This window comes from Ranitomeya imitator, chromosome 3 (genome assembly GCF_032444005.1).
Source record: "Ranitomeya imitator isolate aRanImi1 chromosome 3, aRanImi1.pri, whole genome shotgun sequence".
In the NCBI taxonomy this organism is placed as follows: Eukaryota; Metazoa; Chordata; class Amphibia; order Anura; family Dendrobatidae; genus Ranitomeya; species Ranitomeya imitator.
In genome coordinates, this window is record NC_091284.1 from 303,764,813 (window position 1) to 303,779,879 (window position 15,067).

General features: G+C 47.3%; 1 protein-coding gene across 2 annotated transcripts in view; it reads right to left on the bottom strand.

Moving 5' to 3' along the window:
• DEF6 (DEF6 guanine nucleotide exchange factor) overlaps positions 1-15,067 on the bottom strand; it is an 854,760-nt gene that overhangs the window by 812,159 nt on the left and 27,534 nt on the right. Inside the window, exon 1 of one of the 2 annotated variants that reach the window (XM_069756576.1) lies at positions 2,491-2,601. The exons of the other annotated variant lie outside the window; for it this stretch is intronic. The gene's annotated coding sequence lies outside the window, so the exon portion shown is untranslated. Of the gene's footprint in view, positions 1-2,490; positions 2,602-15,067 lie in introns of those variants that run through there. 2 annotated transcript variants of the gene reach the window in all.

Below are 15,067 nucleotides of genomic sequence, written 5' to 3' on the forward strand. Positions count from 1 at the left end.
CTGCCCCAATTTTTACAAAAGTCATTCGCGGCCTAGCACGCAGGCTCTCCCACAAAGCTTGCTGAAGCGGCACATCTCTGAGGCCTGCCACAAACTGGTCTCTTAGAATTATGTCAGGGGGTCCTATGCCTACATCATTCTGCCTCACAATCGCAGCATGGATTTCTTGCAGCACTTTCATGTATTGGGTCACAGTCTCCCCCTCCTTTTGAACATGACTAGACAAGCAAATGCGTAACTCCCCAATGTCCGTGAGGTCTCTGTACATCTCTTCTAGGATTTGTAACACCTTGGTAAAGGTGTTTCACTCATGCTGGGGCTGTAGCACGACGGAGCACCTTGCTTCTCCGTCCATCATAGCAATCTCTGCCTCCATTGTGGGGGTCATGTGGTGCATCCACAACATACCTCTTACCAGTTGAGTCCAGTCCCATAGTAGGGCGCTGTTCCCTGTAAATTTTGGGAGGTTACTCAACATTGTCCCCAATGTGATGCTGGACATTGGAGCACCCCTAACTGCTTGGTCTGCTACCTCTGTGCCTGTGGACTGCATCCTGCCCACTAAGCCAAGTGTGAGCAGGTTGCGTGATGCAGTCGTAAGGGGGATGTGGGTAGCTGTCTCGAACCCCTAGGTATCTTCCAGTGTACCAAATATTATATATACAGTACAGACCAAAATTTTGGACACACCTTCTCATTTAAAGATTTTTCTGTATTTTAAAGAATATGAAAATTGTACATTCACATTGAAGGCATCAAAACTATGAATTAACACATGTGGAATTATATACTTAACAAAAAAGTGTGAAACAACTGAAATTATGTCTTATATTCTAGGTTCTTCAAAGCAGCCACCTTTTGCTTTGATGACTGCTTTGCACACACTTGGCATTCCCTTGATGAGCTTCAAGAGGTAGTCTCTGGGAATGGTTTTCAATTCACAGATGTGCCCTGTCTAGTTTAACAAGTGGGATTTCGTGCCTCATAAAAGGGGTTGGGACCATCAGTTGTGTTGTGCAGAAGTCTGGTGGATACACAGCTGATGGTCCTACTGAATAGACTGTTAGAATTTGTATGATGGCAAGATAAAAGCAGCTAAGTAAAGAAAAACGAGTTGCCATCATTACTTTAAGAAATGAAGGTCAGTCAGTCCGAAAAATTGGGAAAACTTTGAAGGTGTCCCCAAGTGCAGTGGCAAAAACCATCAGGCGCTACAAAGAAACTGGCTCACATGAGGACCTCCCCAGGAAAGGAAGACCAAGAATCACCTCTGCTTCTGAGGATAAGTTTATCCGAGTCACCAGCCTCAGACATCACAGGTTAACAGCAGCTCAGATTAGAGACCAGGTCAATGCCACACAGAGTTCTAGCAGGAGACACATCTCTACAACAACTGTTAAGAGGAGACTTTGTGCAGCAGGCCTTCATGGTAAAATAGCTGCTAGGAAACCACCGCTAAGGACAGGCAACAAGCAGAAGAGACTTGTTTGGGCTAAAGAACACAAGGAATGGACATTAGACCAGTGGAAATCTGTGCTTTGGTCTGATGATTCCAAATTTGAGATCTTTGGTTCTAACCACCGTGTCTTTGTGCGACGCAGAAAAGGTGAACAGATGGACTCTACATGCCTGGTTCCCACTGTGAAGCATGGAAGAGGAGGTGGGGGTGCTTTGCTGGTGACACTGTTGGGGATTTATTCAAAATTGAAGACATACTTAACCAGCATGGCTACCACAGCATCTTGCAGCGGCATGCTATTCCATCCGGTTTGTGTTTAGTTGGACCATCATTTATTTTTCAACAGGACAATGACCCCAAACACACCTCCAGGCTGTGTAAGGGCTATTTGACCAAGAAGGATTGTGATGGGGTGCTACGCCAGATGACCTGGCCTCCACAGTCACCAGACCTGAACCCAATCGATATGGTTTGGGGTGAGCTGGACCGCATGAGTGAAGGCAAAAGGGCCAACAAGTGCTAAGCATCTCTGGGAACTCCTTCAAGATTGTTGGAAGACCATTCCCGGTGACTACCTCTTGAAGCTCATCAAGAGAATGCCAAGAGTGTGCAAAGCAGTCATCAAAGCAAAAGGTGGCTACATTGAAGAACTTAGAATATAAGACATATTTTCAGTTGTTTAACACTTATCTGTATTTCAATATGTGTATACAGGGAAAGCGTAGCATTGGCAATAGACCACTAGATGGAGATAGTTTAGTGTATCTAGTTTACCACGGTATTGCATCAGTGTGTATAGTTAACTGCATCAAAAAAAGAAAAAAGCTATTGCCTTAAAAAAAGACCTGTGAGATTAATTTACAATAGTGTGTCAAATAGTTGCAGCATTATATAGATATATAAAGTGTCTCAGTGCAAGTGCAAGAGAAAAAAAAAGTAGCAAGGCTGACTAGAAGCTATAGGAAGCAAACAAGGAAAAAAGTAGCTATAGATAATACAGTTGGATAAATGGAGCACTAGTGGCACATTACCTCTGTGGTACAGGCCAGAGTCCCTGATGCACGTTTCGCGTACAGGTTTTTCGAGGGGTAGTAGTGTATGTGTCAGAATCTTAGAGCTTATATATCATGGAGGTCTTGGACGTTAGTGGTAGCAGGTGAGTTGCGGCGCTGCGGCTGGGGGAATCCGCCTGACGTCACCAGGTCTCGGCATCATGTGACACTGGAGCTCCTCCCCACCTGACACATCAGCATGGAGGGTAGAACCAGGCTATAGAGACACGTCGCCCCGGCAATGCTCGTGCAGGAAGCCCAGACAGAGTGCACACCGCTGGAGGATGGAATCAAGAGGAATCTGTGAGCATAAGTGGAGATAAGTGCTGAGTGCAAGTGGAAGTGTGAGGAACGTGTGGGTATAAACAAAGGTGTAATGTGAATGGGATCCAGGAAGACTAAGTGATATACTGTGCCAACTGGAAAAAGGGGCGTAAAAGAAAAGTATGGGATTATGTTAAATAAGGGGAACTGGATAAAAAGCTGTGAAGTGATCCTTATTAAAAATCAGCAAAAAATCCATGAAATACTGAAAAGGGTCATAAAAATTAAAATAAAAGAGAGTGAATGAATAAATTACATAAAGAAAGTAAGTCCCCATAATAAGGGATATGTTAATGAAAACAACCATAGTGTAATATTAAGATACCGGAATATAAGTAAAAAAGAGAGAAAATCATATATGTAATAAATAAATAAATGATAAATAGAAAAATAAAAAATAATAAAAAATACATGCTAAATAATAAATAAATAAATAAATAATAAAAGGTGGTAGAACAATGAATGCATAAATAAGACTTGAGTCCAAAGGTGCAGTTGTAGGATCCAATCAATCATTGAAGGGTGCAGTAGAAAAGAACAGCGGATCATAGGCGGTAGTTCACATTATGGATACCAGGAACGTCCAAAACAGGCAATGGTAGATAAAAGGTTATTTATCATTTATTTATTTATTACATATATGATTTTCTCTCTTTTTTACTTATATTCCGGTATCTTAATATTACACTATGGTTGTTTTCATTAACATATCCCTTATTATGGGGACTTACTTTATGTAATTTATTCATACACTCTCCTTTATTTTAATTTTTATGACCCTTTTCAGTATTTCATGGATTTTTTGCTGATTTTTAATAAGAGTCACTTCACAGCTTTTTATCCAGTTCCCCTTATTTAACATAATCCCATACTTTTCTTTTACGCCCCTTTTTCCAGTTGGCACAGTATATCACTTAGTCTTCCTGGATCCCATTCACATTACACCTTTGTTTATACCCACACATTCCTCACACTTCCACTTGCACTCACCTCCACTTATGCTCACAGATTCCTCTTGATTCCATCCTCCAGCGGTGTGCACTCTGTCTGGGCTTCCTGCACGAGCATTGCCGGGGTGACGTGTCTCTATGTGCCTGGTTCTACCCTCAATGCTGATGTGTCCGGTGGGGAGGAGCTCCAGTGTCACATGACGCCGAGACCTGGTGATGTCAGGCGGATTCTCCCAGCCGCAGCGCCGCAACTCACCTGCTGCCACTAACGTCCAAGACCTCCATGATATATAAGCTCTAAGATTCTGACACATACACTACTACCCCTCGAAAAACCTGTACGCGAAACGCGCATCAGGGACTCCGGCCTGTACCACAGAGGTAATGTGCCACTAGTGCTCCATTTATCCAACTGGATTATCTATAGCTACTTTTTTCCTTATGTTTTTTTTTCCACTTGCACTGAGACACTTTATATATCTATATAATGCTGCAACTATTTGACACACTATTGTAAATTTATCTCACAGGTCTTTTTGACCATTTAAAGAGGCTTCTGCCCTTTCTAATATAAATTTCAGTGATTTATTGTGTTATATATATTTTTTACTATTTTTCTATTGTGGCTTTTTTTTTTTTTTAGACCTATCTAACCCATGGCACATTTTACCATATGGGTCAGGCCAATTTTCATTTTGTACCATGTGTCTTCACAGTTTTTATTGTTCTTTGTTACTTGCTAAAACATTTTATATATGTATTTTAAATAATTTCCTTAATAAAGTGTATAATTTTTAAGGCAATAGCTTTTTTTCTTTTTTTTGATGCATTTGTTTCTTGAAAGCTGTCTAGCCTAGGCGTGTTGTATATTTTTTTTGAAGGGTGTATAGTTAACTGTAGGAGGGATCACTGTAGCAAGGGGAAGGTAGCTTCCTGATTATAGTTAGAAGGGCCTGGGCATCCATAGAGCTCGGATGGGGTTAGCCCAGGTGGCTTAGATACCCTGCAATGTTATGTTTAAGAAAGGATCCCAGCCATCTTCAACCAGGGGATTAGCATAGCCCCAGCAACCCTCTCATACTTCCCTGGCTCACCATGCCCCCTTTACACAGGTCAAGGGTCTGCTCCGTCCTCAATCTCCTTCCCACTTGCAACAGTAGGCCCAGCCCCAGCAGTTCCGGACCCTGTGCCTTGTCAGCACCCACAGCTCGGTCTCCTCTACGGAGCACCATTTGACTTTTTGAATGCAATATTTGCGGGTACAATTGGGGAAAACCATGTCGCGCTTGGAGAGCCTCTGATTTGCCTAAACAGTGAAAATCAGCCGCAATTGACATCATTTTGGAAACTAGACCCCTCAGGGAACTGATATAGATGGGTTATGACGAGCATAATGAATCCTCATATGCTTCACAAAAGTTTATAAAGTTGAGCTGTGAAAAAAAAAATCACATATTCCCCACAAATGTTTTTAGTCCCAAATGTTTTTTTTTCCATAAGGGTAACAGCAGTAATTGCTCCATAAATATTGTGGTGCAATTTCCCCTGACTATGCTAATATGCCATAAGAGTGTTTGGGCACATGGCAGGGCTCGGAAGGGAAGGAGCGTCATTTGATTTTTTTGAATGTAAAACTTACTGGAATCATTAGTGGATGTCATTCCATTTCGAGAGCCCCTGATGTGCCTAAAGAGTGGAAGTCCCCCACAAGTGACCCCATTTTGGAAACTAGACCCATCAAGGACTGAATTTAGATGTGTGGTGAGCACATTAAACCCCCAGGTGCTTCACAGAATTTTATAACATTGAGCCGTGGGGAAAAAAAAAAACATTTTCCCCACAAAAATGTTATTTTGACCCTAAATTTTGCATTTTCATAGGGGTAACAGGATAAATTGCACTATGCAATTTGTTGTGCAATTTCTCCTAAGTATGCAGATTCCTCATATGTGGTGGAATACTACATTTGGAGTTCAGATTTTGCCCCTGCGGTGCCAGAACAACAGAAACCACCAATATGTGAACTCATTTTGCAAACTACACTCCCCAATGAATTCATATAGGGGTGCAGTGATCATATTGACACCACATGTGCATCATAGAATTTTATACCATTGACCAAAGAAGAAAAAATAAATTACATTTTTACAACTAAAATGTTGTTTTAGCCCCACGTTTTTAATTTTACTAAGGGCAAATAGTAATTTTTTTTTACAACAAACTGGGGTTCATTTTTTCCTGAGTACGCCAATACCCTACATGTAATCGGGAAATAATTTTCAGGCACAGTGCAAAGCTCAGAAGGAGCTCCAGATTTTACTGTTCTTGTTTGCAGGTGCCATGTCCCACTGGGAGATCCCATGAGGTGCCAGGACAGCAGAACCCCCATAAGTGACCCCATTTTACAAACTACACCTCTCAATGAAATCATCTAGGGGTGCAGTGATCATATTGACACCACAGGCGTGTCACAGAATTTTATACCATTGGGCAGTGTAGAAAAAATAATTTTTACCACCAAAATTTTTAGCCCCAGACTTTACATTTTCACCCAAGAAGTGGGTAAAAATGGCACCATAATAATTTGTCCAACAATTTCTACTGAATGTGGCAATACCCGATATGTGGCTATACAGTACTACTTGGCCATACGGAGAGACTCGGGAGTAACGGAGCGCTATTTGCCTCCTGCAGATTTTCCTAGAATAGTTTGTGGACTCCATATACAGATCCTCTAATTGCTAGAAGTGCAGAACCCCCCTCAAATGATCCCATTATGGAAATTATAGCCCTTGGGGAATTTACCTACAGGTGTAGTGATGATTTTAACTCCATGGATATTTTCCAGAAACGAGCAGCTGCTGAAGTGACCAGTACGTTGCAGTCACCAGAGGACAATCTGCACTAATTAATTGATGATTGCCAGGAAATCAATGTGCTCAAGTGTCGACATTAACTTCCAAACGGGAGGCAGGTCAATCACAAAGCAGCAACCTGCCACACAGATACCAAATGCAGGTGGAGGGGCGGGGGCAGAACACAAAGACCCTATCCACAGTCCTGTCACTGTGTTACTAAAGCTTATTACACCAAAATTTCAAATGCTGCTGATTAGCAAAGAAATCCACATGGTGGTTATTCTTCATGACCGTGGGATTTTTCGTTTTTCCGTGTTCGTTTTTCACTCCCCTCCTTCCCGGAGCCATAACTTTTTTATTTTTCCATCAATTTGGCCATGTGAGGGCTTATTTTATGTGGGACGAGTTGTACTTTTGAACAACATCATTGGTTTTACCATGTCGTGTACTAGAAAACGGGAAAGCAATTCCAAGTGCGGTGAAATTGCAAAAAAAGTGCAATCCCACACTTTTTTTTGCTTGGCTTTTTTGCTAGGTTCACTAAATGCTAAAAGTGACCTGCCAATATGATTCTCCAGGTCATTACGAGTTCATAGACACCTAACATGACTAGGTTATTTTTTTACCTAAGTGGTGAAAAAAAATTCCAAACTTTGCTAAAAAAAAATTGCGCCATTTTCCGATACTCGTAGCATCTCCATTTTTCATGATCTGGGGTCGGTTGAGGGCTTATTTTTTGCGTGCCGAGCTGGCGTTTTTAATTATTCCAATTCGGTGCAGATATGTGCTTTTGATCGCTCGTTATTGCATTTTAATGCAATGTCGCGGCGACCAAAAAAACGTAATTCTGGCGTTTTGATTTTTTTTCTCGTTACACCGTTTAGCGATCAGGTTAATGCTTTTTTCCAGGTCGTCCCTGATGACAGCACCACAGGAGGTTGCTCTTCATATCTTTGATAGGGACAGGAACACAGAAGAGGTTAAATAGCCCCTCCCCACCTCCACCCTTCAGTGTTTTTCCTGTCCCTATCAGGGACTGACGCAGGAGAGAGATCTCTAGGAAGATCGAGGTTTTTACCTGATGTGAAGTCAGTTCTCGATTGAGCAGGAGCTCCTGAGTGCGGTCCCATCCTCCTGGAGGGGGCTCTGGCCGCGAGGATCCGGAAACCCCTCAAGTCGCAGGATACCGATGGAGGTCCCTCCGCGACTGGGTAGAGCTGTGTGCTCCCCATGGACTGCCTCATCCCCTTACAAAGGAGCTCTGAGACAGCAGCTGCGGTGCTGAGCGCTCCCTCGGGCTCCACGTGTGGCCAGTGCTGGCGTCGTACCAGAGACTTCCGGTCCGGCGCTCCGGTCGGGTGACGACTTCAGGGGGCGTGGTCGGATTCCCGGGGTCAGCGGCGCCGAGGCATTTCTGGGGCGCCGGGAAACTGCGGGGGTGAACAAAGACCGGAACAGCATCCGGACTATGCGCCAGAGACTAGGTCCCAGGCTGGTCGGCGTGCGTTCCAGAAGACGCATGCGCAGTACAGCTGGGGACCTGAAATCACCATGGAGGCCAGAAGCTGAGCTCGGAAGGAGGACGAATCAGATGTCTTGAAGCTGGGTAAGATTGACTACTTAATGACGGACATCTGACAGCACACTTGACTTAGGAAGATGGAAGGTGCTACTCGCCCAGACGTCCAATCCTTAGAGCTAGCCACGGACCACGTGAGTAGTACGTGGTATGGGATGCATTACAGAACTTTAGTTCCGTAGCTACAGGGATCTCCTTTACATTTTCAGGATAAGGACATTCCCGAGAGGTCAACTACTAAAAAAAGACTATTAGATGCCCATTGTGCACCACCAAACTCCCAGAGGGCTATAAAAAGAAATTATGCGAAAAATGCATCGCTAAACTTCTAAAAGACGAACAGGCTTCGCTGTTAGATAATATCAAATCTATGATTAGAGACGAAGTCCAAGCTACGGTGTCTCCAATGGTGCCACCCCAGTCTCCGCGGCCTAAAAAGGCTAGATGGGATATGGATTTGAGTTCCGAGGAAGGAGAGGTCTCAGGTTATTCCAATCCGGGCTCAGATGAAGAGGATAATACATTGACTGTGCTTCCAGAAGAACGGAAGAAATACTTGTTCTCATACGAAAATACTGCTAAAAGCAGTAAGAAGCACTATGAAGATGGAAGACTCGTCTGAGCTACTATCAGTTCAAGACGAGATGTTTGGGGGCCTGAGAACTCGCAGGAATGTTTTTTCCGGTCAACAACCACGTAACAGCAATGATAATGGAAGAGTGGGAAGACGTGGGGAAAAAATTAGTAGTCCCGAGAGACTTCAAATACCGTCTTCCCTTCGACCCAGAAGAAACTAGGGTCTGGGAATCGGTTCCAAAAATTGACATTCCTGTTGTTAGGAGTCGAGTTTCCTCTGCTGCACAGGGGGAATCTCGATCCGTCTCCGCTGCGGTCTCCCATTCCCCTCCAGCCGCAGTGGAGTCTGCTCAGCAGGGACGTCGATCCCAGCGTCTCGCTCAGTCTGACTCTGTGAGAAGAGTTATTGCTGCTTCTCCAGCTTCTGCCTTTGAAGCCTATTCTGGTCAGCAGCGAGCGGACTTCTCTGGGACTAAGTCCTTATCTGCACACACTGAGCATGCCCAGGGCAAGATCTCCCGTTGGAGATCGAGGGTCATGTGCTCAGGCTCTGCGGCACATTCCATTGGTCCTCTTGGCAGGTCCTAGAAGGGCAAAAGTTCTATAGCCATTTCCTGTGCTGCAGCTATATAAACTGCGCATGACCGCACGGCCATGCGCTAGTATTGTCTTACAATTGATATGTGTGTATGTGTGAGTGCAAGTCGTTCTTGGTTACCCCTTCCCTATTGAATGTCTGTTCGCGGAAGGTGTACGGCTGCTATCTAGCGCCCGACTTGGCCTACTACACTAAACACACATCACAGCGTCCTGTAGCTGTGCCTGCCAGTACGGTGCCGTGCGCCTGCCTTGCGCTTTCCATACCCAAGTCTGGGTGGTTAGTGGCGTCCGTTAGTGCGGCATCGCTCGCGCACTTGTGCGCTTATATTTCTGTAGGTTCTCTACACACCCAGTTGCGGTGTTGTGCCAGCAAGGGCCTAATCGGGCTTCAATCCCTTCTGGGGTTAAGTCCGCTGGCCACTTGCTCGCACTCTAGTGCGGTATTGCGGTCCTGTGAATTAACAGGATCGCTTTCCTCACGCTGGGTGAGGTTTAACCCACGCGTGTTTACTTTAGTGTACCGCTATTTAGTCTGCAAATTGCTAGCAGCAGGTTCTCACCTGCACGGTGGACCCCGGACTGCGAACGCATCTTTGTCACCTGTCTTGGTGCGTTCCGCCAGTCCTAACATAATACTAGCGCCAGGGTCTGGCTAGTAAATGGCAGACGGTCAGCGTCTACAGCAGTACATCCAGCAGCTGGAGGGTAGGTTGGCGGCTCTCGAGCGCACAACCTCAGCTGTGGACGTTACTGCTGTCGCTGTTCAGGCTGCAAGTGCAGCTGCAGCCAGTTTGTCCGCTGCCACCCCTGCTCCGACCTTATCCCGTCTCCCGCTTCCAGACAAGTTTGCTGGTGACAGTAAGCCATGTCGGGGATTCGTGAGCCAGTGCTCCATACATCTCGAGCTGCTGGCTGCACGTTTTCCTACGGAACGGGCGAAAGTGGGATTCATTATATCTCTCTTGTCGGGCAGGGCGTTGGAGTGGGCAACGCCGCTTTGGGAACGTGGTGATCGTGTGGTGCAGAGTGCTCCTATCTTCCTGGACGCTCTGAGGCAGGTCTTTCTGGGACCTCGTGTCACCCACGATACCGCGCTCCAATTGTTGGCAATTACTCAGGCTTCGTCCATGGTCAGCCAGTTTGCCATCCTATTCCGGACTCTAGCTTCTGAGCTGGAATGGCCGGATAAAGTCCTTATTCCGGTGTTCTGGAGAGGACTGGCAGATCATGTGAAGGACGCCTTGGCCACCAGGGAGGTTCCCGCCACACTGGAGGAGCTTATTACTATAGCTACCCGCATCGATCTCCGTTTTAACGAGCGGAGGTTGGAGCGGACCCAGTGTAGGCAGAGGTTTCGGCTGGCTCCCATCTTTGCCAAACCTCTAGAATCTCCTGTTATGGCGTCCGACTCCCATGAGGCCATGGAGGTTTCTCGAGCAGGATCTAGGTCTCAGACCGCTCGAGTACCTGTGTTATGTAAAAACTGCCAGCAACCGGGACATTTCGCTAATAAATGTCCACGGCGGTCGGGAAAACGATCGCGTCTAGTGTCCATTGGAGGAGGTTCACTGGACACCGCGGCATTTTCCTCAAAATTGTCCTTTAAAGGGACAATCCTGTTAGGCACATCCACTCTTACAGTAGAGCTTTGTGTGGATTCAGGAGCAGAGGGAAATTTTATGTCTTCTGCTTTTGCTCAGCGCCACGCAATACCTCTGGCTATGCTGGCCAAACCAGTAACCGTGAGAGTGGTGAATGGGTCGACACTTCCATTACAGATCACACATCAGACTGTCCCTTTCACGTTAGCCATGTCCCCATCCCACCAGGAGACTATTTCCCTTCTTGTCCTTCCCGAGGGAATGGATGAGATTCTGCTGGGAATGCCCTGGCTTCGTTTCCACTCCCCACATATTGAGTGGACCTCTGGGAGGATATTGGGTTGGAGTGAATCCTGCAAGGGCAGATGTGTGAAAGAGTGCGTTCAGGTTTCCACCACTGAGATACCCGCAGATCTCTCTACTCTCCCCAAACACTATTGGTCTTATGCAGACGTCTTTTCCAAAAAAGCCGCGGAGACCCTTCCGCCTCACCGTCCCTATGACTGTCCTATAGATCTCTTGCCTGGAGCAGAACCTCCTCGGGGACGTGTCTATCCCCTCTCTCTCCCGGAAACGGAGGCTATGTCCCAATACATCCAGGAGAATTTGGCAAGAGGATTTATTAGGAAGTCAGTGTCACCAGCTGGGGCAGGGTTCTTCTTCGTACAGAAGAAGAATGGAGAGTTGCGTCCTTGCATAGACTACAGGGGTCTTAACGCCATCACCGTTAAAAATAAGTACCCGCTGCCCCTGATTTCTGAGCTTTTTGATAGGCTACGGGGAGCTAAGGTATTTACCAAATTAGACCTGCGGGGAGCTTATAACCTGATTCGCATTCGTGAGGGGGACGAATGGAAGACGGCGTTTAACACCAGAGATGGGCATTATGAGTATCTGGTGATGCCCTTCGGGCTCTGTAATGCCCCAGCCGTTTTCCAAGACTTTGTCAACGACATCTTCCGGGATATGCTTTCCACCTCGGTCGTAGTCTATCTGGATGATATTCTCATCTTCTCTCCAGATATTGACTCCCACCGGAGAGATGTTGGCAGAGTCTTCGACCTCTTACGGGCAAACTCTCTTTACGCAAAGTTGGAGAAGTGTGTGTTTGAGCAGGAGTCTTTACCTTTCCTGGGCTATATCATCTCTGCCCAAGGATTGGCTATGGATCCTGCCAAACTACAGGCTGTGATGGACTGGCAAGAACCCCATTCACTTAAAGCGGTGCAGCGCTTTATGGGGTTCATTAATTATTACCGCCAGTTCATCCCCCATTTCTCAACTTTGGTAGCTCCCTTGGTAGCCCTCACCAAGAAGGGAGCAAATCCCAAAGTGTGGTCTGAAGAGGTCTCCAGGGCCTTTTCTTCTACTAAGTCTCATTTTGCTAGCGCTCCCATCCTACATCGTCCCGATGTCGATAAGCCGTTTATAATGGAGGTGGATGCCTCTTCCGTTGGTGCTGGAGCAGTCCTCTTCCAGAAGGATGCTCAAGGTCGGAAGCATCCGTGCTTTTTCTTCTCCAAGACCTTCACACCAGCGGAGAGGAATTATTCCATCGGGGACAGGGAGTTGCTAGCGATGAAATTGGCTTTCTCTGAGTGGAGACATCTCTTGGAGGGGGCTCGTTTTCCCTTTCAAGTATTTACAGACCATAAAAATTTGCTATATTTGCAAACAGCCCAGAGGCTAAATTCTCGCCAGGCCAGATGGTCCTTATTCTTCTCCCGATTCCACTTCACCCTCCATTATGTCGCTGGGGAGAAGAACATTCGAGCTGATGCTCTTTCTCGCTCTGTTGTGTCATCTGAGGAGGAGGAAGGAGAGCCTCGGCTTATTGTTCCTTCTGAGAGCTTGAGAACCGTGGCTCCGGTGTCGCTTGAGTCTGTGCCTCCGGGCAAGACTTTTGTGCCCATAAATTTGCGACCGGAGGTTCTCTCTTGGGCTCATTCCTCCAGGGTGGGTGGACACTTTGGGACTAAAAGGACATCTGAGCTGCTGGCGAGGACGTACTGGTGGCCGCATATGCTGCGAGATGTCAGGGATTACGTTCTGGCGTGTGTCTCATGCGCCAAAAATAAGTCTCCTCGACAACGGCCGTCTGGGTTACTCTATCCCTTGCCGGTGGCAGACAGGCCCTGGGAGATGGTCGGGATGGACTTTGTAGTGGGTTTGCCCAAGTCTCGCGGCTGTACCGTCATTTGGGTAATTACCGATCATTTCTCGAAAATGGTGCACTTGGTGCCGCTCCCACGGTTACCTTCTGCACGGGCCTTGGCAGCGTTGTTCATAAGACACATCTTCCGCCTACACGGCATGCCAGACAAAATTGTCAGTGACCGGGGTCCCCAGTTTGCGTCTCGGTTCTGGAGAGAGCTTTGTCGTCTTCTCAGCATTGAGTTAAATCTCTCTTCCGCATATCATCCCGAGACGAATGGGTTGGTAGAGAGGGCCAATCAGACTCTGGTCACATATCTGCGACATTTTGTTTCTGCCAGGCAGGATGACTGGGCATCTTTATTACCATGGGCAGAGTTCGCCCTTAATAACGCTGTAGCCGATTCCACCGGTCAGACTCCTTTCCTCCTTAATTACGGCCAGCATCCGCGGGTTCCTGTGCCTATGCCCGTGTCCTCTGCTGACTCCAGGGTGGCAGACTGGGCAGTGGAGGCACGGGACATTTGGGACCGCACTCAGGTTGCCATTCGGGCCTCGAAGGAGAGAATGAGGTCCTCCGCCGATGCACATCGGCGCCCTGCCCCGGCCTTTGCTCCTGGCGACTTGGTGTGGCTCTCCGCCCGTAACATCAGGCTGCGAGTTGAGTCCACTAAGTTTGCTCCTCGCTACTTGGGCCCATTCAAGGTCCTCGAGCAGGTTAATCCCGTGGTCTACCGCCTGGCTCTTCCTCCACGCTTGGGTATCACCGACACCTTTCATGTGTCCCTCTTGAAACCCGTATACATGTCCCGGTTTTCCGAGTCATCTGCCGGGACATCGGGTTCGTCTACGGACGATTACGAGGTGAACGCTATTTTGGGGTGCAAGGTGGTACGTGGCAAAAAGTTTTATTTGGTGGATTGGAAGGGTTATGGTCCAGAGGACAGGTCTTGGGAGCCTGCTGAAAACATTCGGGCCCCACAGCTCATTGCTGCCTTCGAGCGTAGCGAGGCCCAAGGAGGGGGGGGCCCTAGGAGGGGGGGTAATGTTAGGAGTCGAGTTTCCTCTGCTGCACAGGGGGAATCTCGATCCGTCTCCGCTGCGGTCTCCCATTCCCCTCCAGCCGCAGTGGAGTCTGCTCAGCAGGGACGTCGATCCCAGCGTCTCGCTCAGTCTGACTCTGTGAGAAGAGTTATTGCTGCTTCTCCAGCTTCTGCCTTTGAAGCCTATTCTGGTCAGCAGCGAGCGGACTTCTCTGGGACTAAGTCCTTATCTGCACACACTGAGCATGCCCAGGGCAAGATCTCCCGTTGGAGATCGAGGGTCATGTGCTCAGGCTCTGCGGCACATTCCATTGGTCCTCTTGGCAGGTCCTAGAAGGGCAAAAGTTCTATAGCCATTTCCTGTGCTGCAGCTATATAAACTGCGCATGACCGCACGGCCATGCGCTAGTATTGTCTTACAATTGATATGTGTGTATGTGTGAGTGCAAGTCGTTCTTGGTTACCCCTTCCCTATTGAATGTCTGTTCGCGGAAGGTGTACGGCTGCTATCTAGCGCCCGACTTGGCCTACTACACTAAACACACATCACAGCGTCCTGTAGCTGTGCCTGCCAGTACGGTGCCGTGCGCCTGCCTTGCGCTTTCCATACCCAAGTCTGGGTGGTTAGTGGCGTCCGTTAGTGCGGCATCGCTCGCGCACTTGTGCGCTTATATTTCTGTAGGTTCTCTACACACCCAGTTGCGGTGTTGTGCCAGCAAGGGCCTAATCGGGCTTCAATCCCTTCTGGGGTTAAGTCCGCTGGCCACTTGCTCGCACTCTAGTGCGGTATTGCGGTCCTGTGAATTAACAGGATCGCTTTCCTCACGCTGGGTGAGGTTTAACCCACGCGTGTTTACTTTAGTGTACCGCT